The following is a 25,904-nucleotide window of genomic DNA, read 5'->3' as shown; positions in this document are numbered from 1 at the left end:
AAAAATCATAGCAGCAAGTTTCTTTAAATTGAGAGTGCTTATAACACTGATGCTGCCCTGCCATGTTAATATAAATGAGAATTATTCTTTCATAAACACTCAACTGTGAAATTCCTCCTGGCGGGTGAGAGAAACCTACAGGTGGGTTCCTACCCAAAGAAATAGTGCAGATTGGACTATGATGGGCTACAATAAAGGACTAGGTACTTGTATTAGGGAGGATTATACTATGCGTATGAAGCAGGAATTCCCAAGCACTCTGCAACTATGGAAACTGATGTATGAAGTCTGAGATCCTGGCACAGCAGCAGCTGATTTCTATCATCTCTGTATTTTCTATCCCTGGAATTGTCGGGTTTTCATTACCAGGACCTCTAAGTTCTAGTTAGATTCTTTATATATGCGTACCAATCCACAGCCACATTTTCAAATGTTCTTAATTTTAACTATGTATTTCCTCTTCTATTCTCAAAATCAGTTAGTGTCATACTCTAATTTAGGTGCTACAATCACTTTAATATTTGCCTTAGGTTTCTTTCTTTCTTTCTTTCTTTCTTTCTTTCTTTCTTTCTTTCTTTCTTTCTTTCTTTCTTCCTTCCTTCCTTCCTTCCTTCCTTCCTTCCTTCCTTCCTTCCTTCCTTCCTTTCTTTTAGGCTCCACACCCAGTTCTTTTAGGCTTGAACTCATAACCATGAGATTAAGAGTCATATGCTGAGGCAGCCCCGGTGGCGCAGCGGTTTAGCCCCGCCTGCAGCCTGGGGTGTGATCCTGGAGATCCAGGATTGAGTCCCACATTGAGCTCCTTGCATGGAGCCTGCTTCTCCCTCTGCCTGTGTCTCTGTCTCTCTCTCTCTGTTGGCCCTTTAAGTTTTTAGTTTGTCTCATTTTAGTGTCTTGACTTGGGGGCAGGTGTCATAATCAAATAACCAAAAGCAATACATGGTTTCCTATAGCCTTTCCTAAAGAGAGGATTTGGTTTTGTCTTCCTGGAAAATAAACACCCTACCTCCAACCCATTTTTTAAGTGAAGGGTTTCTATGCAAAAATGGCAAAAATCAAAATAGTCTCAAAATATCCTATCGTACTGTGTTACCAGAGGTAGAGCAAGTATGAAGAAAAAGCTTCCAAATTTTCACATTCCAGCTACGTGAAGTAAATAATTTTTTCTGAATTATATTTCCTTAAATTTTTGTGAATTAGTATTGAGAATTGCATTATTTTCTCAGTAAAACAAACAAGAATCTTTTAAAAATACTTTCAGGGACACCTGGGTGGCTCAGCAGTTAAGCATCTGCCTTCAGTCCAGGGTGTGATCCTGGGGCCCCGGGATCGAGTTCTAGATCGGGCTCCCTGCATGGAGCCTGCTTCTCCCTCTGCCTGTGTCTCTGCCTTGTTCTCTCTCTCTCTCTGTCTCTCATGAATAAATAAATAAAATCTTAAAAAATAATACTTTCACAAGAGACAATAATAGCAAGGATGAGTTCAAATTCAATTTACTAAGTGTTGTGTTAGGTCTTTGAGGTTTTTGATTGTTGATAAACCTATGCATATTACTTGTGAAATGTCTATTGATTTCAACCATATGGTAAAAATCATTGCTTAGTGGAGAAACAATAGCTGTGAAATGATAAAATGAAAAACAATATAATATTTATTTTTTAAAAGATTAATAGGAATACAAGGAGTATAATAAATTCCTCTTGTAACATAATTGACTAGCAGTAATAAGAATGTAGAAAATATTGGGAGAAGAATGTAATATTAACCACTTTTTAATAGAAAGTATTTATAATATATATCTTCAGTAGCTAAATTTCCTTTCCCACAGCTCCTTGTATACAGATAATTTTTGCTCATACAAGCCTTTGCATTATTTACAATTAGTTCATAGTCATGATGATAGAGATTTTAACAAGAAAATATTAACTTCCTCCCCTAAATCTCCCCCGAGATCGACAACTTGCAAATACATTCCTTGCCAGAGAAACACAGTCTCCATTCTTTAACAACAAGATAACAGCTTCTTCACAGCTATTCTCTTACTTGATGAGGGGCAAAATGTCACCTTTGCTGAAAGCAACCCACTGCTTTCACAGCAATCAGAGATCAAAATTCCAGTTTATAGATATAAATTGCACATGGACTTTCATAGGAAAAAAGATCATAGATAGTATTAGGTTGTTGTTGCCTGAGCTAAGACTTGAGGAAATATAAAGAAATCCAGGATAAACTTAATTTTATGATTTATTTAAGAATAGTACCTGAATTTATTACAAAATCCTGTTTCCCAGAAGTATAATTTTAATAAGTTCTTCAATACTTATTGCAAGACCACTGACATTGAACCAAATTACTGTAATCTACATCTAGATGGTGTTTCAAAATATGAATAGATGTGGTCCCCTCCCTTCTTTTTTGGTTTTCCTAACTCTTCCCCAAGGACAACTGAACCAGAGAGCTGAGGCAGCAACTTTCTGCTTTTGTTTGTTTGCTTGCTTTTTAGGTTCAAATCTCCAGGGCCAGGTATAAGGCAGAAAGATTGGAAAGAATACTTGATAAGTGAGTTCCACTCTATCCCAACCTCCCTTTGATCCTAAGAGCAATGAAAACAAAACCAAACCAAACCTCCATACAAACCTCATCCTGCCCTGGATGAGGAAGAAGATACTGGAAAGGAAACAGTAGTCAGATGTTAGTGACAAGGTTCCTTGAAAAGATGTCTGCACCTCTTCAAACAAAATTCTGGCTTGGGAGAGGGATGTTAACAGACTCTACAGATAAATTTGGGTATCCAAGAGTGGGTGTGTCTGGTGTCCTGCCTTCTTTCAGGTGGCCCCATGGGTCAGATGAGATGCTCTGGGTGGCAGAAATAATAAAGAGGCTTCCAGGAAGAAGTTCAATTGCATACAACTTGCTCTCTCCCCTGCTCCCTCTCCCTCTCCCTCTCTTTCTCTCTCTCTCTCTCTTTTTTAAAGATTTTATTTATTTATTCATGAGAGAGAGAGAGAGAAGCAGAGACACAGGCAAAGGGAGAAGCAGGCTCCATGCAGGGAGCCCGACGTGGGACTTGATCTCGGGTCTCCAGGATCATGCCCTGGGCTGAAAATGGCATTAAACCACTGGGCCACCCGGGCTGCCCATCCCTCTCTCTTTTTAAGAACTGTACATAGTAGATACATAATTAATGGATTAGAGCTATTTATAAAGAATATCAATGAATCGATCAAATATTTATTGAATGTTATATTGACCACCTTTGAAAACTTTTTAGAAAGTTATTGTGTAGCCACATAACATGTGTTTTCAGATCCAGAGAAAGGAAAAATTCAGAGAAGAATGAAATAAGATTCATGGAGGAGACAGGTCTTGGGTAGGAGGTGGAGATATATTGGTTTTTAGTAAAAATACAACAAATCCCAAACACAAAAACCAGGCAAGGAAAGAATAGGTCTTCAAAAGAATAATCTTTTATTCCTGGAATCCCCTGTAGGCTAAATCTCACCACTTAGCATGGCTCTACAGAAACTGAAAAGAATTAAAAATGAGCAATAAATGACAATGCCTTTTCCCTTCAATGTGTCCAATCCAGTAATGGGCAAAAGAGTGCCTTTGTAAAGGCTTGGTTGTCGATGCAAATATGCAAGGAGACCACTTCAGCAGGAAAAAGGGCCAGGGAAAAATTACTGCTCCCTATTTTTGTTTCTCTGGCTAGTCTTCTGGTGGAATTGTCAAAAAAAATTATTCTGAAATGTATTAGAATCATCAAAACTAGAATAGTTTTGATAATAGAATCAAACTAATAGAATCATCAAACTAGAGAGCGCATTGCTGCTTATGTGAAGAACCAAGCACTACACTTTGGGGGATTTTCTCAGATGCCACATCATGAAATCGTGTGTGTGTATATGTGTCTGTGTGTGTGTAGTTCACAATAAAGCCCTTGCACCTGTGTCTGACACATCATTCTCTCCAGGTGCTTTTCACACAAAGCTTAGCTTCTGTATAACTATTCCATTGCTTACTTGGAAAAGGTATTATGAAATTGCTGTGGACTGAATTGTGTCCTCTCGAATGAATAGTTAAGCCCTAGCCCCCAATGTCATGGCATTTGGAGATGAGGTTATGGGGAGATTTAGATGAGGTCATAAGGGTGGGGCCATTGTGATGAGTTTAGTGCCCCTTTAAGGAGAGAAGCCAGAGTTTGCTTTCTCTCTACCATGTGAGGACATGGTGAGGTATTTATCTACAACCCAAGAAAAGAGCTGTCACCAGAACTGACCATGCTGGCACCCTGATCTTGGACTTTCAGCTTCTAGAACTGTGAGAAAATAAATTTCTGTTGTTTAAATCCCAAGAAGTATTTTATTATGGCAGCCTGAGCAAACCAAGCAGAAGAATTGGACTCCCTAGTGTGAGGATGTTTTCTGAATGTCAAGTGGTTATTCACTTTTAGTCTACAGGAGTGTATTAAGATGAACACAAACTACTGCTTCTTACCACTTATATATCATTACATCAGTGCCAGAGCTGGTCTGCATAAAATGCCAGTGGCAAAGACACACCAATTGTTATTACTTTAAGAGAATATGACTTAGAAAACAGAAATATGCACAGTTGACAGAGAAGCCCTTCATGTTGTCTCAGGGATTAAGAAGTCTTACATTTTCCTCTGTTAAGGCCAAGGTTTTGCAATTTGTACAGCTTACACTTTCTCTGAGACTCTTATGGAAAAATAATCTTGTGCTGCTAATTATCATTGCATACACAGAACTCAAGATTTTTTGTTTGATGTGTATGTCTACTTCAACAAGTACAAACCTGAAAAGCAGAGTTTAATGCTTAAGATTTGAACCATCTACCAGAGAAAATGCCTGACTCTGTAGCAATGTCTTCTTGGAAAAGTGTAGTGTGGAGAAACTTCAGGATAATCAGACTGAATGATTAAACTAATCCCAAATTGGTAACGGCTTGCATCAGGTGTGGAGGCCTGTGCAGGAGAAAAACTGCTTGAGTTATTTAAGCCACTCATAAGCCAGGAAAAAGAATTATCAGTCTCACCTTCGGAGGAAAGTCACATTATCCCATGAATTATTATGACTGTGCTGCATATACAGAATCAGGGCTGTCTGTATGAAAGTGGCAGCTAGAAATTATATTTGAAGTCTTAGAAGGCCAGCAATCCTTCCTTAGATGCAAGCTCCTTCTATATGAAATTCTAGTATACTTAATTTTATTTCTTTTTTTTTCTTAATTGTATTTCTGTATGCATTTTGATAATCGTGAAAATTTTATTTCCAAAGCAGGTGCACAATTATTTTGGGACCAATAAAGGAAAGAGAGAGTTGAAAACAGAAAAGAAGAAAATGACAAAAGTGTTAATGGAAAATTAGGAGAATAGGATTTTAAAAATCTAGAGTTAGACAAAGATGGAAAAAAATAAGCCTAATGTTGGAACCAGCCCGCTACCTCTGTTAGGACAAAGGACCCTGAGATATCTCTAAAGGAGCAGGTGAATTGGGGCCTCGCTTCAGGCATGCACTGGGATTCTGAGGACAACAGTACAAGTTCTGAGTAATGAAAGAGGAAAGGCCTTAGCATTTGGGTGAAGAAGCAGGTGCACAAAAAGGACAACTTTTAGAATGGACATTATCTCCAGGGAAGTGAAATGAGTTTACCAGCATTTTTGTGGGACTGTAAGTGAAGGAGATTTGGAAAACCTTCTAGAAAGCAGGAAATGGTAAATAAAAGTTAGTTGTGTGGTGCCCATTATTACTCATTTAAAATGTTTTTAGACCCAGCCTCAATCAACCCCAGTCCCTATCTAATAGGTCAAACACGTAGCAAAAGGAAGACTATATTTGGCAGCTGTTTTTATATCTGTTCAGGTTCATAATTCCAGGGACGCCTGGGTGGTTCAGTGGTTAGGTGCCTGCCTTCGGCTCAGGTCGTGATCCCGGGATCCAGGATCGGGTCCTGCATCAGGCTCCTCTGTGAGGAGCCTGCTTCTCCCTCTGCCTATATCTCTGCCTCTCTCTCTCTGAGTCTGTCTTTCATGAATAAATAAATAAATTAAAAAAAAGTTTCATAATTCCATGTCTGCAACCCTGGGGGACACAGGCGTTTCAGAATTCATAGATGTTTTTAAAAAGGCATTAATTTTAGGAAAAGTATATGTATATACATGTTTTGCTGAAAAATATTGGAGTGTTTGATTATTTGATTATGAGTTACTTTTCCTAGCTCTATCAGGCTATAGACATAGATATAGATGTTTATAGAGAATATAATATTATTTGGTATCTCTCTTTGGTACAGTTTGGGAAAGTAACTCATAATCAAGTGTACCAGTATTTCTCAGCAAAACATAAATATCCACATAAAGTAAAATAAAGATTATAAATGGTCTTCTCAGTTTAGGCTTGGATTTACTGCCAAATGAGTGTAAGTTGGGTTGGATTTTACTGTCAACTAAATTATAAATAACATTTCAGGTTTATGGGATGCCTGGGTGGCTCAGTGGTTGAGTGTCTGCCTTTGGCCCAGGGCGTGATCTGGAGTCCCAGAATCGAGTCCCACATCGAACTTCCTGCATGGAGCCTCCTTCTCCTTCTGTCTGTGTCTCTGCCTGTCTTTCTTCCTCTCTTTCTCTGTGTCTCTCATGAATAAATAAATAAAATCTTTTTTAAAAATCTTTTTAAAATTCCAGGTTTAAGAGATTTTTAAATTTCAGACATAGGGCTGTGAAATTATGAACTTATATGACTTTTTTTTTAAAACCAAAACTCAGTTTTGGCTAAGAACTATTGAGTTCTGTATGCCAACTTGTACTTTTTCCACTTTTTCATGACAACTGAGGTCATAAATCTGGGTTGGACAAAGTATAGAGTAGATGGACTGATACAGCAGCCCTCATGAGAGCTGACTATGGAGGCATTTCCTCATAGAGACCAGGGATGCACAGAACCTCTGAAAGAATCTTGTTTTGTGATGCTGCTCAGAAGGACAGGTTAAAATTTTCCACAATTTTATCAAAAGTCTTTGATGAGGTTGAGGAGGTAGGCAATCTTATTAGAATCTGTTTGGGCCTTACAGATGGTCAGGAGTCCAGGGTGTTTCAATTCTGCACTGCTTCATTTTTTCATCCCAGAATGCTGACTCGTCCTATCAAACTCCAGTAAGCCCCCAAGCAGTGAAGAGCACATTCTGCTCAGCACTTAAGATAAAGTGTATATTTTATTGCTCACCAATAGCATTCTCTCTCTTTTCATCAACAAGATCTCAATTATGCTGCTAAAAACATGTTGCATGGACTATTACTAAAAGTCAGACTGGGATCTAAACTGCTGAGCCACCCAGGGATCCCGTCAGACTGGGATCTAGTGTGCCATTAACTAGCTGACCCTTATGGCTTCAAAAACTGCAGCCCAGCCTGCAGTTACGCTAGCCTATGCCTCTAACAAAAAAAGAAATACCAACACCAAACTCTGCTACACCTGGACATGAACATTTTGGGAAAAATGAATAAGTGAACAAAGTAGAGAAGCAGAAGATAGGAAATACAGGAAATGTAAGGAAAGTAGATAAGAATCTCCCAGATAAGATGATCCCAAATCTATCTTGGATTGTAACTGAAAAGAAAGCTTGAAAAGCAGGGTAGGACCAGGCAGGGACTGATAGGCAAGTGCTATAGTGTCTCCATTATTAATCTTTGTAACTTTTGTGCCAAGTGTAGGGGGGATAATAATAATAATAATAATAATAATTATTATTATTATTATTATTAATTTGCACAGAACATTTTTTTATGTGCTAAGCATTGTCTAAGTGCTTTATGTGACTTAGGCTCTTTTTTTTTTTTTTTAAGAGATGTAGAGATCGGGTTGGGAAGGAGCAGAGGAGAGAGGAAGAGAGAATCTTAAGCAGGCTCCATGCCCAGTGGAAAGACTGAGGTAGGGTGGATCTTACAACGGTGAGATCATGACCTGAGCTGAAATCAAGAGTCGTATGCTTAACCGACTGAGCCACCCAGTGCCCCTGAATTAGCTTATTCACTTCTCACAGTAACCCCATGAAAAAGATACTATATCCACATCTCATAGATGAATAGACTAACAAAAAGAACAGAGAAGCAAACTTGCCCAGATTTGTGGAGCTAGGAAAGAGTAGAGGTGGGATTTAAGCCCAGACAGTCTCACTCTGAGTGAATGAGTACAGGGATCAAACAAGAGAAGAAGTCAAAGTAATCCCAAGAAAAGTGGTGATACTATTAGCAAGATGGAGAATGAGGCTGGAATGGAAGGGAAGTTGCAGGGTGGACAATGGAATTGTTCTGGTATCTAAACTCCCTTGTAGTTAGATATAGCCCTCAAGTTTTGTTTTGGGATCTTTCCTCTCAGAATCTCAGTCTGTGTAGCTCTCACACACTGGACTCTATTGGGCCCTGAACTGTGGAGGCAAGTGATTCAGGTGATTCCATCCTGGCCAGGCATTCAGGTCCCCTGGCCCTAGTCATTTATGGGTGACTGATCTCAAAGGAACCCATAAGACAGTAGGAGTCTTTTTTGAGGAGAAAGGCAGATGCTCTTGACTGCTGAGTTAGAACTCAGAGATTGTGAAGTCCAGAGCTGCTGTAGCCATCTGCTATCATATATATGGAGTCTGTGACTAATGCCCACACAGTAGAGGGAGAATCAAGCTGTGGAGGGTTGCTGAGCTCCAAAGACAAGGCTTGAGCCCTGAAACCAGTCCAACTATCCCTCATAATGAAAGCCTCAGTTATATAAACCAATAAATCCCCTTCTAAAATAAGCTACATTTGTATTAGGTTTTTTTTTTTTTTTTGTAACTTAAAAATACATACACTAACAAAAATAGAATAAGAATTTGGAAGAGAAATAAGTTTGGTTTGAACAAGTTGTGCATGAGGTTGTTAGAACAGTAACTGGAGATGTTCCACAGACATTTGGAAATATAAACTAAAATGCAAATGTGTAAAGATGTCTGCTCAGAGAATCTCCCTTTAACAGTTAAAGTTGATGATGAGGCTAATTGAACAATGAGCGTGATTAAGCAGGTGATAGAGAGTAAGTGGAAAACCAAAGACTGAGCTCTAGGGCAGTGGTCTTCATCAATTTTCATAATGTATGTGCCCAGTCAATATATTTTTTAGGTTCTAAAATATTTCTATCATAAATTTAAGTAGTTGCAAGTTGTGTAATTTCCTGCATATTCTAAGTTTGACATTTTAAATTAAAATGGTTATATCACTCTTTTAAATGTATCACATGTAATGCAAATGCTATACCAATTTGATATCTATCATGAGCCATTTAAAAAAATTTATGAACTCTTCTTTAATAAAGGAATTTTACATTGTCACCTTCTTTCTTTCACCTTCTTTCTTTTTCTTCTTTCTTTCTTTCTTTCTTTCTTTCTTTCTTTCTTTCTTTCTTCTTCTTTCTTTCTTCTTTCTTCTTTCTCTTTCTTTTTAAGAGTTTATCCATTTGAGAGAGAGCATCAGAGATAGAGGACAAGGAGGAGGGCAAGTCAGAGGGAGAGGTAGAAGCAGACTCCCTGCTGAGAGGGAGCCTGACTCAGCACCTGATCCCAGGACTCTGGATCATGACCTGAGCCGAAGGCAGAGGCTTAACTGACTGAGTCACCCAGGCATCCTCGCCTTTTCTTTTCAAATTAATTTCTATTGCATTTCTCCACACAATTTTATCCCAACATAATATATTTCAATATTCGAAAATTTTTAGTGGATAATCCTAACATCCTTCTGGGCCACAAAAATATTTTTAGTTCTAATTTACCAAAACAATGTATATGTATTATGATTTGAAAAATATTAACACAAAACATTCAGGCAATGTAATGGAGTGGAAGAAGTTATGTTGTGGCAATATTACTCAATTTTTTTTTTTTTTTTTATTTTTTATTTTTTTATTTATTTTTTTTTTTTATTACTCAATTTTTAAAACCTCTTTCAAGTTATATGCTAAAAATATTGCAACTGACAACTTGATTAGGGGCTCCATCAATTTTGTTGAAAGCACAAAAACTTACAAAGTATTTGTTAGTCATTAGAGTCCTTTGATTTCTCAGAAGTCTCCCAAAGAGGCTTCACTAAGAGTTAGCAAATGAGTATTAGTTACTCTTACTCATTCACTTAGAGGCATCCCAATGTACTCAGAAAGGGTTGGGAATATTGAGAAACTATTGATGTCAATTCACCTTTGCAAATATATCTTGTGATTGACTTTTTTTTTTCTGAGAGGAGGTAAAATCTTTGGAACTTTAGGTTAATTCATTCAGTCTATTGAAAAATGTCCAACATGTAAAATGGCCACACCAGCCCTTTTGTCCAGCCAATGAGCCAAATCATACTTTCCATCAGACGAAATCTGATTTATTATTTATTATTTATTTATTTTAAAGATTTTTAAAATTTATTCATGAGAGACACAGAGAGAGACTCAGAGACATAGCCAGAGGGAAAAGCAGGCTCTTGCAGAGAGCCCAATGCAGGACTCGATCCCAGGACCCGGTGATCATGACTGGAGTCAAAGGCAGATGCTTGACTGCTGATCCACCCAGGCGTCCCTGATTTCTTTTTTAAATCAAATGTATAAATTAGTATACATCCAATCAATTATCCTCCTTCTTAATTCTTTTTTTTTTTTTAAGATTTTAATTATTTATTTGACAGAGAGAAAGCACAAGCAAGAGGGAGCAACAAAGGGAGAGGTAGAAGCGGGCTCCCCCATGCAGAGCTTGATCCCAGGGCCTTGGGATCATGACCTGAGCCAAAGGCAGACTCTTAACCAACTGAAACGCCCAGGCACTTGGTTCCTTCCTAATTCTAATGCTAGGGTTAAGTATTTAGATTAAGTCATGGAGCTTTGCTAGGAATTCATTACTAAGTGAAAGAAAAGACTATTATTTTGCCTAAGATTCTTTTGTTTTGCTCTCAGGAGAGTATATCTTCAGGGACAATGCACTTTGTGATATTATGTAGATGATCCAGATAATGAGGTCTTTGAGTAAAAATGGCCATGACTTCTGCTGTCCTCCTCTACCATCCATCTAATATTGAAATATCTCAAAAATAAAAAAAAAAATAAAATAAAATAAATAAAATAAAATAAAATAAAATAAAATAAAATTGAAATATCTCAAGGGGCCTGAATGGCTCAGGATGTGACTCTTGATCTCAGGGTTGTGAGTTTGAGCCCCACCTTAGGCATAGAGATTGCTTAAAAAAGTAAAATTTAAACATCTCAACAAAGATTTCTAGCAATTTACTTCACTCTTAATGGAAATAAATTTAAGACAGAGAAAGGTGCTAAGGTCTACTCTGGGCTTATGCTATCTCAATTAAAGATGGCTTCATCAATATACAATGGAACATTACTCAGCCATCAGAAAGGACGAATACCCACCATTTGCTTTGATGTGACTGGAACTGGAAGGTATTATGCTAAGTGAAATAAGTCAATCGAAAGACAATCATCATATGGTTTAATGCATACGTGGAATATAAGAAATAGTGAAAGGGATTATAAGGGAAAGGAGGGAAACTGAGTGGGGAAAAATTAGAGAAGGAGACAAACCATGAGAGACTCCTAACTCTGGGAAACAATGGGTTGTGGAAGGGGAGGTGGATGGGTGGATGGGGTAACTGGGTGATGGGCAGTAAAGAGGGCACTTGATGGGATGAAGCACTGGGTGTTATACTATATGTTGGGAAATTGAATTTAAATAAAAAAATTTTTAAATGAGATGGCTTGATCAATACAGATATTTTGATTTCTTCTTTTTTTTTTTTTGATATTCTGAATTCTCCCTATGTTTTCACTCTCTGTGGTTTTACTCTCAGGGCAATACAATATGGTAAGTTCTGGGCTGCACGAGAGACATATCTTTATTTTGTAATATGAGAAATGCAATTATAAAAAGAAAGCGAAGGTGGGAAAGGAGGACAGACATGTCTTGAGTGTGAGATGTTCTTAAGCAGATCAAGTTTAGAAAAGAATGGCTATGGAATTTGAGGATTTGGAAATTTGATGGTCCTAAAACTATTCACACCCCGTTATCCTTTGAAAAGTCTTAGAGTACTCCCAGGGTCATGCAGATCTCAATGAAAGACTTTGCTTTACTTGTAGGAAGTTTGGAGAAGTGGAATCTTCTGAATTAATTATCAAGGAAACACTCGTGGAAAATAGGTTCTAAACCTGGGGTCTGTGGATGGGCTTTAGCATAGTGCATAAGCTCCCTAAAACTATGCTAAATTTTTTTTGTGTGTTTGTGCATTTTGGAGGGGGGGGGGGAAGGATTTCCACAGCCTTCATCAGTAAGTAACTATTACTAAAAATGTTTAAATTTCATGTTATGGAGAGAATGTCTTAATGTCTTACTGTAACTAATGCATTCTTCCTTACTAGTGAAAGTTGAAAGATTATCTTATACCTTACAGGATTCCAAAAAGTTTTCAACAGCTTACAAAACTCTATATAATAAAACAAAATAAAATATTACTTTAGGCATGTGAGGGGCCAGAGTAGATAGAACACAGGGTAGGAAAATAATGTAAAGAGCAAGAGTAGAGCATAAAATGCTTGTTGAGAGGGTCTTTGTACCCTTGCTAGGTCAGGCCGTGAATGTGGTTATATACTTTCTACCAGTCAACACGGGAAGGACACAGTCATCTAACAATATCTAGGAGTTGGATCATCTATTCTTTTCACTGAGTCCAAATAGAAACCCTTCCATAGTATTTCATGAAGAGATTTCTGAGGAGCATAGTGGACAGTGTCCTCAGTAATACCTTTACATTTTCTATAATAGTGATCTTTATAGGATTGCTCCTTATAGTAGCCTTAAGTGAAATGATTACGCTTCCTAAGAACTTACCATGTGAAAAACACTTAACGAAGATATTTATTTACATGCATCATGTCAACTAATCCTCACAAAACCATTGTGATACAGAAGAGAATCAGGCTGAAGTGATAGTATGTAACTGGAGACAGGTCATAAAAAGCAGTGTGACTTCTTGCCTCATTCTGTATTTCTCTTGGCTCACTCGCTCTGGGGGTAGACCCCCCTCTCCCTGTGTTGAGGGGCACTCAAGCAAGTTATGGAGAGACCCACTTAAGTGAGCAATTAAGGTCACCAGCCAATAGCTAATAAGGAACTCTTCTGCCAACAGCTATGTGAGGGAGCTTGGAGGTAGATTTTTCCAGCCACAGTTGAGCCCTTGCAGGACTGCAACCCGGGTCAGAAGCTTGACTGCATCCTTGTAAGAGATCCTGAGTCAAAGTACCAAGCCAAGCCATTTCCAAATTCCTGACCCATAGAAACCAATATAATGAATGTTATTTTTAAAAATATTTTATTTTTTTATTCATGAAAGACACAGAAAGAGAGAGGCAGAGACACAGGCAGAGGGAGAAGCAGGTTCCCCATAGGAAGCCCTGTGTGGGACTCGATCCTGGGACTCCAGGATCACACCCTGAGCCAAATGTAGATGCGCTTAACTGCTGAGCCACCCAGGCATCTCATAAATGTTATTTTAAACCACTCGATTTGGGAGTAATTTCTCATGTGGCAATAGATAATTAATAGAAGTGGTAAAGGTACAAACCTCTCTGATTCTTTAGTCAGAAACAAAGAATAATTTAGAAAATATTTTAGAAAATCTGCGTGAATACATTCAAAGCAAAACCTTTCAAAAATTTGATGATGGTCATGTAGTCTCTCCCTAGAAAATGTACAAATGCACAATACTTAAATACAATTTCAAGGGATTTAGAGTCTTCCTGAGGCCTATCCAGGAATCCAAGGACCAAAGGTTAAGAATGTGGTTTAGAGTAGTGCTTCTTGAACTTTACTGGACATATAATTCTTATTTTTTTAAAGATTTTATTTATTCATAGAGACAGAGAGAGAGAGAGAGAGAGAGAGAGAGAGAGAGAGAGAGAGGCAGAGACACAGGCAGAGGGAGAAGCAGGCTCCATGCAGGAAGTCTGATGTGGGCCTTGATCCTGGGACTCTGGGATGACTCCTTGAGCCAAAGGCAGATGCTCAACCGCTGAGCCATCCAGGTGTCCCAGATTTACAGGGTTTTAAATCATGAGCCCATTTAATGTTGGGTAATGATTGAACAAATATAATGACTTTAATTCTGGAATACTTAGTCTCTACCCTTTTTTGGGGAAGTAATGGTTAATTCTTTCTTGAAGCCCATCTTATAATGTTTGAATAGAGACATCATCTATATAAGAGGGTGTTTATCTTTCTTTTCTTCATAGTTGGGTCATGTATCCAGATCATGGAAAAATGTCAAATACAAGGGTAAAAAAATATCAAAGGGAGAGACCATTGCATGGGAGAGACCCATTTTGCCTCAATGGAAATCATTAGCTAACATATCAAGAAATCACTCTTAAAAAAAAAAACAAAACTCTTCTTTTTTCACTCTTTTTCTCAAGCTACTTTAAGTATATACAGATTTTAAATGAGCATAAAACAAAACAAAAATTTAAAAAAGATTTCTATTTGAGTTCATGTAACCTAACCAATAATTTATTCTATTCTCAAAGGAGAAGATGGATGAATAAAAGATGAGATAACTATTATTTGTGGCAGAGACAGTAATGGTCATTAAATGCTCCATTTGATCTCCTAATTTATCAGTCCTCTTATAGTTTGTAAGCCCATGTAACTAGTTTGGGAACAAAAGTCATCTTCAGATTCAGGTAGTGAAAAGTCTATGTATGATTTTTCAGTCACTCTTTTCTTCTGATCAAGGATGCATGTGTTCCATATAGAGCATCCACACGTTGGTGGGGCCTTGGTCAGCCTGCGTCCCAGAAACTCCTCTGATCTGTGATGGATGTGTAGTATGAGCAAGAAATAAATCTGCATTAAGTTTTTTTAAAAAGATTTTATTTATTTATTCATGAGACACACAGAGAGAGAGAGAGAGAGAGAGAGAGAGAGAGAGGCAGAGACATAAGCAGAGGGAGAAGCAGGCTCCATGCAGGGAGCCCGATGCAGGACTCCAACCGCAGACTCGATCCTGGGACTCCAGGATCACGCCCTGGGCCAAAGGCAGGCGCTAAACCACTGAGCCACCCAGGGATCCCCTAAATCTGCATCAAGTTAAGCCACTGAGAAATCAAGATTAATTTGTAACCACAGTGTAACTTTGTAGATTTCAACTAATACTTTAAAAAAAATGTATTTGATAGAGTGTATTAGGGGGTGGTGATGACTGCATAGGGAGAAAAGAAAGAGGAGAGGGAAAAAAAAGAGGAGAGGAGAAGGAGGTGCAAGGAGATGTGATGTTAAATGTAATGCTCAGGGAAGGCCCCACTGAGAGGTCGACACCTGAGCAGATAGGAAGTGAGGGAGAGGATGAGTTGTGTCTGAGGAAAGTGTATTTGGGGCAGAAGGCATAGCCCTTAAGTGAAAAACTGTTATCTCTAGAATCAGCAAGAAGGATGTGGCTGAGCAGACAGAGCAATGAGGAGAGTAGAAGGTCAGGTCAAGAAAAGAACAAAGATGGGCCAGTGTGAAAAGGTTTGGATGGACGGTCTCACTCCATCCCTGAAAGGGAAGGGTGGGTGGTGGGGATGACAAGCAAAATGCAAGTCAAGGTTTAGTAGGGCAACACGTGCGAAGGCGAGACACTGCTATGTTCCAAGAACAGGTGCCAAAGAGAAGGCTGAAGAGCTGGGCCTGAGTCAGGCAGGCCCCTCAGGGCTCAGGGGATCATGGGAGCAGGCTGGGATATTGCCCAGTTGGCAAGGGCAGAGATGAAAGGAGTGTAAGTAAGTGGGGAGTGGATGGGGCAGATGTGCTTTAAAAGATTCTCCTTGGACACCTAACTCTGGGAAATGAACAAGAGGTAGTGGAAGGGGAAGTGGGCAGGGGGTTGGGGTGACTGGGTGATGGGCACTGAGGGGGGCACTTGGCAGGATGAGCACTTGGATGTTATGCAATATGTTGGCAAATTGAACTCCAATAAAAAATAATAATAAAAAAAAGATTCTCCGTGGCACTGCTGAAGAATAGACCGGCAGGGTTTTATGGGAGGAGGGGGTGGCGAGAGACACCCAGGTGAACAGATTTGCGACAACTCCGGAGGCTGAATCAGTAGGACTTGCTGGTGGACCTTATGTGAGTGGGAAGGTGGAAATCACACCCTACCTATTGGTTTTCAACTAATACATTTTTCTTTCTCCCCTCCCCCACTGATACATTTTTTTTGTAAGAGTTCTCCGACAAGATAATTGAAGAGCTTAATAATTTTAATAGGGAAATGGCTTTCTCTAAAGAATGCCTGCTCTTCATAGCAGACATTGGTTCGAGAAATCCAGCATTAGTTTAAAAAACACAGAATTGGCATACACATTGGATGGAAGATGTAGTAAGTTACCAGGTTAAAGACTTGCCCTTTGAAAATGGGATTACAGTACTATTGGTATCTAATTTGACAGGTTTCTATGTGTAGAGTTAATGAAGGTGAACAAAGTAGTGTGCATTCAGAAACAGTGCTTCAGGCTTGACAATTTACAGTCACACAATCTCCTGTGCTCCTACTCTTTTATTCATTTAGGTTGAGCTTTTAAAGTCAATATACAGGAACGCCTGGGTGGCTCAGCGGTTAACCGCGTCTGCCTTCGGCCCAGGGTGTGATCCTAGAGTTCCAAGATCAAGTCCCACATCAGGATCCCTGCATGGAGCCTGCTTCTCCCTCTGCCTGTGTCTCTGCCTCTCTCTTTCTGTGTCTCTCATGAATAAATAAATAAAATATTAAAAAAAATAAAGTCAATATACAACAGATGAAAACAATACTGATACTTGATCAGAGAGCATCCTAGATTGTGGGAAGCTAGGGTTTGAGTTCAAATGTTGGCTCTACTGCTTCCCAGTTTTCTAAGTGTCTTTTCATTTCTGTCAAGATTGTTCCTTTCATTCAGAGTTGTTATGATCATATTATGGTGATATGATGTATATCAACTGCTTAGTCTGGGTTCTGACCCCCAGAAATAACTTATAACTATGATGATAATAATGATGGTTTCATCAACCAAGTTCCGAGGTTCCACAGTTTAACTCGCAAATTGATACCTTGAATAACTTGGCCCCAGATCTTGCCCTCCTTATCCGATCTGATCTGATAGTTAAACTCAGATCCTGCTGTAACCCAAGATGAGTTTGTTTGAGTGTGTGTGTGTGTGTGTGTGTGTGAGAGAGAGAGAGAGAGAGATATTTCTTTCTTCCTTTTAAAAAAAAGAGAATGAAGGAGATTAATCATTTTTAGAGAGTAATAAGCCAATAGCGACTTCTGATTTGTTTCAAATGTCTTGTTACTGTTTATGGCTTTTGGCTCCTGCAATCTTTATCAAACGGCTTGCTGAGAGAGTCCAGTTTGTTGAGGGACAGTGGCATATATGTGATCAGCAATCCATAGACAAGACGTGAGAGGAGCAACCTTGCCCTTGAAGTGGCATTGCTGAATTTTAGAAGACACTGTATAGCAAGAAGCCACCCATAGAATCGAGAAGATTCCTGATCCTTTAACCTTTCCAGGGCCTTAAATCTTACCATCCAATCCTGAGAGTAAATTACTTCTAGGTAAACGATATAAAGGAATGGAAAAGGGGAAAAATAATCATTTTATCCTCGTCCAAATATGCTATTTGAGAGAAAGCAGGGGGAAATAAACATGATATTACCTGTAACTATATCCAAGGTGGAGATACAGCCCAAACTTGTTCTAGGTTTATCTTACTTGCTACCTTTCAGGATACCTAAGAATTTTTTTCTTTTGAATAAATATGTTGGAATCTTAAGGAGTGACTCACCAGAAAGCTTAAGTCGGGGCTCCACAGGAAGTCCCCACCAATCCTTCATGGGCGATTTAGGAAAAAATGAAAATTAGAAAAATATAAAAGAGAAGTTATATATCCAAAATTCAGGGTATGCCTTTATTAGGGAAATTTGAGAGTTAAATTGCATGAGGATGAAAGAAGTAAGCATGGCTAATTCATCTTTATTTCTGATGGATTTTTTTTAATGTGGAGAGAAAAACTCTAAAAGTTCTCAGGCCTATTTCTTAACTAAAATTTGTTTCCTTTAAATTTTGTTTCACATTTTGTCTCTTTTCTTTCAGAACACTGTTACAATTTGTAAGTGTATATTTATTTGTACTTATTTAATACTTGTTACCCCTACGCAACCATAAGCACTGGGAAGGCAGGGATCATACATATTTTGTTCATGTATAAATTTTTGTTTGTCCATCATTGGTGTCTGGATGAACAGTATCTGGTACATGGGAGGCATTCAATGAAAGTTACCGAATATACAGTTACATCTTATAATGTTATATTTTTATATATGTGATAAAGCTAAGTTCTTTTTAGAATATATACATATATTTTCTATCTGTAGAATATATATATATTATATAATATATATATAATATATAATATATAATATATATATATATATATATATATCCCAGAAAGCCAATATATTAGAATCCTTACCTTTAACTTACCAACTGGTCATATTACAATAAAGAAATCTGGGGATCCCTGGGTAGCTCAGCAGTTTAGCATCTGCCTTTGGCCCAGGGCATGATCCTGGAGTCCCAGGATCGAGTCCCACATCAGTCTCCCTGCGAGGAGCCTTGCTTCTCCCTCTGCCTGTGTCTCTGCCTCTCTCTCTCTCTCTCTCTCTCTTTTAAATATTTATTTATTCATGATAGACACACACACAGAGAGAGAGAGAGAGAGAGAGAGAGAGAGAGAGGCAGAGACACAAGCAAGCTCCATGCCGGGAGCCCGATGCGGGACTCGATCCCAGGACTCCAGGATTGCACCCTGGGCCAAAGGCAGGCGCCAAACCGCTGAGCCACCCAGGGATCCCTTTCTGTCTGTCTCTCATGAATAAATAAATAAATCTTAAAAAAAAAAGAAAGAAATCTTAGCTGCTGAGGGTACTCAAGGGAGTTTAACAGATTAATCAAGTAAAAAACTGTTCACTCTCTAATATTGTCTGGAACCTAGACATGCTATATGGGTGGTATGCTTCAGTCTGTGTCAGGCACCATGCTACATAAAGAATATGCAATAGAAAATAGTCTTTACTCCAAAGGAGACAACAATTCAAGGGGAGGCAGAGCAGTGAATCCTCACCATGTATGATGGCAGGGTTGGACAACATCGAAGGAGTACTCTTGGGGATGCTTCACTCAGGATAGGGCAGGCCAGGGATGATTACCAGAAAGGTGTTGCTAGGGCTGAATCTTAGAGGATAATAGGAATTTTTGGATAGTCAAAGAAAAGACATTACAGGCAAAATCATGAGACATGGTAGGTTCAGTGTACCATGACTAGTATGTATTAAAAGAACAAAAAGTTGGGTGGCTCAGTTGGTTGAGCATGAGACTCTTGGTTTCAGCTCAGGTTATGATTTCAGGGTTGTAAGATCAGAAAGACTGCTTGGGATTCTCTCCCTTCTTCTGCCCTTCCCCCTGCTTGTTCACACACATACTCTCTCTCTATGTCTGTCAAAAATAGATAAATATTTTTTAAAAAAGAACAAACAGTTGATTTAGAGGAGTGATGACAAAGGAGTTAGGGAGCTTGACAAAACAAAATTGAAAAGGTTTCAAGGGTCACGCTAGGTAGTTAAGATTCTGTTTCCAAAAGCAATTGCACAGCACCTGGCATAGAATATTGACCATCGCATTGCTGATGGTTCTGATGTAGAGGCTGCTCACAATCGATCCAGAAATCAAAAGGCATGGTCACAGAATTGATGTTTGGCATCAGGACTGCTACACTGACATCTTTCCTCTGTGAGAGAAACATCATTGTTGAAACACTTAATTTTCTGCATTTTTAAAATCCAAAGATCATAGGCATGAATATGATGGGGCAGCTGTATATGAAAAGAATGATGAATAAAATTGAAAAGCTTAGACTAATACACATTTAATACTTACTCAGAGCTCCTTTACATTTCCAATACAATAATTACTGATATCAGGGATCTAGGCTGGGAAACTATTGATGAGCTTCTTGGGGTTCTTTAAACATGTTGAAATTTTAGATAAAATTGTGAGAACGTGTACATTTCTTTTTCAAGGGAGAGGTTTTTGAATTTTTATCAGGTTCAAAAAAGTCATTGACTCCAAAAAGGTTAGGATCCACTGGCTTCTATCATAGGCAACTAATACAAAAGGGCGTGAAGCAACATTGCTTGGACATGGCACTGTGATTTATAGTGGCAGTGGGAATTTCTTTTCAAGGTAGAGTTAGCAGGTGGGCGGGCCAATACCCAGTGGTCTAATAAACAATCCCCCAAACCCCAGAGACTTCTCAAAATTGCAGTTTAACTCCAGCTCACCTCACAGATCAATGCAGTCAGTGGTGGGAGGTGGAGAGTTATGGGGCTGTGCATCACAATGTCAGGAGGGTCTCTGTATACAGACCTTTATTTTTATTTATTTATTTTTAAAGATTTCTTATTTATTCATGAGAGAGGTAGAGACAGAAGCAGGCTCCCTGCAGGGAGCCTGATGTGGGACTCTATCCCAGGACCCCAGGATCATGACCTGAGCCAAAGGAAGATTTTCAACCTCCGAGCCACCCAGGCACCCCTGTTTACAGACCTTTAGATATTCGGCTCCTTCCATGCTGTGGCTCTGCCAGATTCAACATGTCACCTCAAAGGACCTGGCATCATCCAGATGGCACAAAGGGGAAAAATGAGAGTACATGGGGGAAGGGATGCTCCTTTTAACTGCCATGATGGGGCAGTAACACATCCGTTCTCACATTTCACTCAAAAGTAGTAATCATATGATCCTACTTTTAGGTGCAAGGAAGTCAGGAAAATGTAATTTATCCAGGTACAGAGGAGGCCAAAAGACATTTGGCATATATCTAGCTAGTCTCTGCCATGGGGAGTTTTAAAAAAACTATTTGAGGGTCCCTGGATAGCTCAGTTGGTAGAGCATATGGTTCTTGATCTTTGGGGTTGCAAGTTTGAGCCCCATGTTGGGCTTAGGGATTACTTAATAATAAAATTTAAGGAACACCTGGGTAGCTCAGCGGTTGGGTGGCTGCCTTCGGCTGGGGTCCTGATCCCAGGATCCAGAATCCAGTACCGCATGGGCTCCCTGCGGGGAGCCTGTTTCTCCCTCTGCCTGTGTCTCTGCCTCTCTCTCTCTCTCTGTCTCTCATGAGTAAATAAATAAATCTTGAAAAAAGTAAAATAAACTTAAAAAAAATAAAAAACTATTTGGGGGGCAGCCCCCGTGGCGCAGCGGTTTAGTGCCGCCTGCAGCCTAAGGTGTGATACTGGAGACCCAGGACCGAGTCCCTTGTCGGGCTCCCTGCATGGAACCTGCTTCTCCCTCTGCCTATGTCTCTGCCTCTCTCTCTCTCTCTTTGTCTCTATGAATAAATAAATAAAATCTTAAAAAAAAACTATTTGGATTTTTATCCACTGGTTATGATTTTAGTCTAGATCTAAATGTAAAAGAGGGATTGAACTACATATCTTTTCTCGAAGACTTATAGTTGTATGTAAGGGTTTTTAAAATGTGTGCTTTGTTTAAAACATATATTTTTTAAATATTTTATATATTTATTCATGGGAAACATACAGAGAGAGAGGCAGAGACACAGGCAGAGGGAGAAGCAGGCTCCATGCAGGGAGCCCCATGTGGGGCTCAATCCCAGGACTCCAGGATCAGGCCCTGAGTCAAAGGCAGACGCTCAACCACTGAGCCACCCAGGCGTCCCTAAAACATATTTCAGATCAGGAGCACACCCTGAAGAATTCGCTGATTCATCAATGCCCTCAAAGGTAGTCACCCATTCACTGTCTCAGATGAAAAGTAGGCTAGGCATCTAAGACTTCAGTATGGAAAAAGTTTTCTCCCTCTAATCTTTTATTTACTAGAGATAGCTAACAGTTTATGAAGGCCTAGTGTATTTTATTGTCAAATAAGATTCACTTTCTGCTCTTGTTCTGATAAGCTTCTTTTTAAGTCATTAGTCCAGGGGCCCCTTAACTGAGACTGTATAACAAGTCAATTCCGGAGGGGAACATGAAGATCCAGTAATACGGGTCATCTAAGAACTGAAGCATATTAAAATGCTTTGCTCTAAAAGACATTTTCAAGTGACTACTTTAATCATATAGAATTTTGCTAATTAAACAGCCAATTTAAATGCCAACTCTACTAACTGGATTTTGAGTTACATTTAATCTTAATTGTTTCTGTTCTCTAAAAATATACATAAGAACTTTAAAATTTTAATTTCACTTTTTTACGCAGCAGTTAACTCTCCCACACAGTTAGCTCCAGCAGTCACAAAAACAGAAATAAGTGCTTGCTAAGGGTATAGTTTCCCAGCTTTAAGTTTTTAAAAAATTCATCTGTTGAACTGTTTATTTATTTAATTTAAATTCAATTAGCCAACATATAGTACATCATTAGTTTCAGATGTAGTGTCTATTTATTTATATTTTAAAAATATTTATTTATTTTTAAAAGATTTTTAAGTAATCTCTACACCCAACATGGGGCTCAAACTCACAACCCCAAGATCTCATGCTCCACCAACTTAACCAACCACGTGTTCCATGTTGAACTGTTTAGATTAAATTCTGCTCTTTGTCTTACCAGTCTCACAAAAGCTGAGCAGACAATGTGGTCACTTTGAATGTAGTCGTGGTCAAATTTTGACTTTACATAGTCTTTTTTTTTAGGTTTTATTTTATTTTTTTTATTCATTTATGCATGAGAGACACAGAGGAGAGAGAGAGGCAGAGACACAGGCAGAGGGAGAAGCAGGCTCCATGCTGGGAACCTGACCTGGGACTTGATCCCGGGTCTCCAGGATCACGCCCCGGGCTAAAGGTGATGCTAAACCTCTAAGCCACCGGGGCTGCACTACAGTCTTTTTTGGACTTTAAATAGTTTCTTCTCCATTTAAATGGTTTCTTCTCTTCTTTGAATACATTGAGTTAAGTAGAACATATTACAATTTTATAAAACCAAACAAATAAGTCTTGCCTCTTCCTCTTGATTTCTAAGTCATGATCCTGGCTCTGTCTTCATTTGTTCATTTAAAAAATATATTAAAAATTTTAGGTGTGCCTGAATGGTTCAGTTGGTTAAGCATCTGATCCTTGGTTTTGGCTTAGGTTGTGATCTTCTGGTTGTGGGATTGAGCTCCGAGTCCAGTTCTGAGCTCAGCATGGAGTCTGCTTCAGATTCTCTGTCCCTCTCCCTTCCACTCACTCTCTCTCCTTCTCAAATAAATAAATATAATCTTAAAAAATATATACATTAAAATTTTTCTACTTAAAAAAATTAAAAATAAATACAAATTTTCCACTTAGCAGTGTGACCTGGGCAATTTACAGTGCATTATGGAGCCCTACATTCTTTATCTCTGAGACAGGAACTATCTCATAAGTTTTTTGAGAAGACCTCAAATAGAATGAGGAATAGGAAGGGCTTTGAAACTTTTCAAGGGCTGTAGAAATACAAGCTACCATTATCAATCTAACTCGAAGACCTCAGAAGGGTGGAACAAGAAGCGTTGCAGTTCAGAGAAGGAATAACGTGTGACTGGAAGAATTTCTTTGAAAGGGAGATGTGAGAGTGGGGAGGCAGGATTTGTGCTGGGCCATGGTGGACAGGGAGGAGGTAAATATGTGGAGAGGAGAGGAGTGGGCACCTTTGGCAGAACTGTAAACGCACACAGGTAGGAATGAACGACTCAAGCTGGCCAGCTCTGAAGCAGGTTGTTGGCTTAGGTGTATTGAGGAATAAACTTAAAAAGTGGATTGGGATCAAGTAGAGAGCATCTTTTCATCGACAAGGACCTTGCACTTCTGATGAGGATGTAGTGGGATGGGTTTGGTAGCTGACAACAAGGGAGAGTAATCAGGTGCACGAAGACCAGGCAGAGGGCTGCCTGGTGGGAGGAAATAAAAGCTTGAACTGTATGACAGCAGTGGGGTAAGTAAGAGGGTATATAAGGGAAATAGAAAATCACTTCTGTCATCATCGCATGACTGCTGCCCCCGCACACACCACAAAAATCACAGCATTGCAAGAGAGTAGCGTGGATTTACTAGGACAGGTAACAGAAGTAGTCAAGAATGATTCTGAGCTTTAGAGGTTCAGTGACTAGGGAAATGACATCATCAATAGGCAAGATGGTGCTCTTCTGGGGAGAGAAGGAAGCAGGTAATGTTGGATATATTGAATTTGAGGTGGAGATGGAGATGTTTGTGAAAACGTCAGGATTTCACTGCCTGGAACCCCTTGCTTTGATTGTTATGTCCTTGTAATATTGAGTGTTGTAATATTGTAGTGTCTTGCACGCGCGGTACAGTCATACTTCCATGCCTTTTCTCTTTTCTTGTGTTACCTCTGATGAAATGTCTTTCCTACCTTTATTTTTATTATTTTTTAAAGTCAGATTTAGTGATGTATAATCTACATACAATAAATCCATCCTTTCTAAGATGTATGGTCTGAATATCTACAAAAATATACAGTCATGTAATCACCACTATACTCAAGATATAGAAATTTGTGTATGTGCCTTTGGAGTCCATCCCCTCACTCCATCCCCCAAACACTAAACTGATGTCTGTCCCTAAGGTTTTGCCTTTTCCAGAATGTCATATAAGGGAATCACACTTTTATATAGCCTTTTGTGTCTGGCTTCTTATCGTAATGATTCTGAGTTTTATTCATCTGTTGCATGTATCAATAGTTCACGTCTTCTTTTTGCTTAATAGCATTCCTATGTATGGATGTGCCATACTTTGTATTTACACTCACAAGTTGAAGAACAATTGAATTATTTTTAGTTTTTGGTTATTATGCTTAAAGTTACTGTAAACTTTCACATACAGGTTTTTTGCATAGGACATATGTCTTAATTTCTCTTAAATAAATACCTAGAAGAGGGATTGCTGGATCGTAATGTAAATATGCATTATATATTTAACTTCATAAGAAACTGCTAACCTGTTTTCTAAAATGATTTGCATTTCCACTAACAACGTATGAGAGTTCCAGTTACTCTGTATCCTCATAGGCAGTGGCTATTTTGGGTGTCTTCTCTCTTTCTCTCTCTCTCTCTCATTCTCTCTCACTCTCTGTCTCTCTCAGGAAAGCCAGTTACCATGTTGTCAGCAGCCCCAAGGAGATGTCTACATGGTAACCACCCTGTCCCCGCCCAGCCGCTACTGAGGAATGGAGGCTTGCAGCAACCACATGAATGAGTTTACAAGTGGATTCTTCACCTGACTGAGCCTTGAGATAACTGTGGCCCCATCTGATAGCTTGGGTGCAATCTCATGAAAGAACCTGATTCAAAACCATCCGGCTAAGGGGCTCCCAGAATTCTGACCCTGAGAAACTACATAAGATAATAAAATGTTTTAAGCTTCCAAGTGTGGGATAATTGGTTATACAGCAATAGGTAGTTAGTACACTGAACTAAGTAAGACACTGGTGTGGAGTTCAACAATGATGCCAGGTGTGGAATAGAGGTTTCATGTGAAATTATGAGAGAAAACTAATTTTGTGTGGATTGTGCTTAAGGTCACAGCTTGCAACCCTAGTTCTGGGACCACATCCAAAATATCTTTATCTCAAAGGATATAAATAATTTTCAAAATAAAATTAGTTTTATTAATTTTATTTTTTAATTATTTATTTATTTGAGAGAGAGAAAGTGAGAGACAGCATGGGGGAGGGCAGAGGGAGCGAGGGAGAAACAGACTCCCCGCTGATCAGGGAGCTCAACTTGGGGCTTGATCCCAGGACCCTGGGA

At 39.0% G+C, this 25,904-nt stretch overlaps 1 long non-coding RNA gene across 5 annotated transcripts in view; it reads left to right on the top strand.

Annotated features, from left to right (window-relative positions):
• LOC111098348 overlaps positions 1-25,485 on the top strand; it is a 47,905-nt gene extending 22,420 nt beyond the window's left edge. Inside the window, exons 4-5 of one of the 5 annotated variants that reach the window (XR_005367997.1) lie at positions 5,304-5,737; positions 25,238-25,485. This is a non-coding gene — a long non-coding RNA (uncharacterized LOC111098348). Of the gene's footprint in view, positions 1-5,303; positions 5,907-25,237 lie in introns of those variants that run through there. The other 4 variants (XR_005367998.1, XR_005367995.1, XR_005367994.1 and 1 more) reach the window with 4 other exon arrangements.
• The last annotated feature ends 419 nt before the right edge of the window (positions 25,486-25,904 follow it).

The sequence above is a fragment of the Canis lupus genome, chromosome 12, assembly GCF_011100685.1.
Source record: "Canis lupus familiaris isolate Mischka breed German Shepherd chromosome 12, alternate assembly UU_Cfam_GSD_1.0, whole genome shotgun sequence".
Classification (NCBI taxonomy): Eukaryota; Metazoa; Chordata; class Mammalia; order Carnivora; family Canidae; genus Canis; species Canis lupus.
This window is presented reverse-complemented; position numbering and strand designations above follow the sequence as displayed.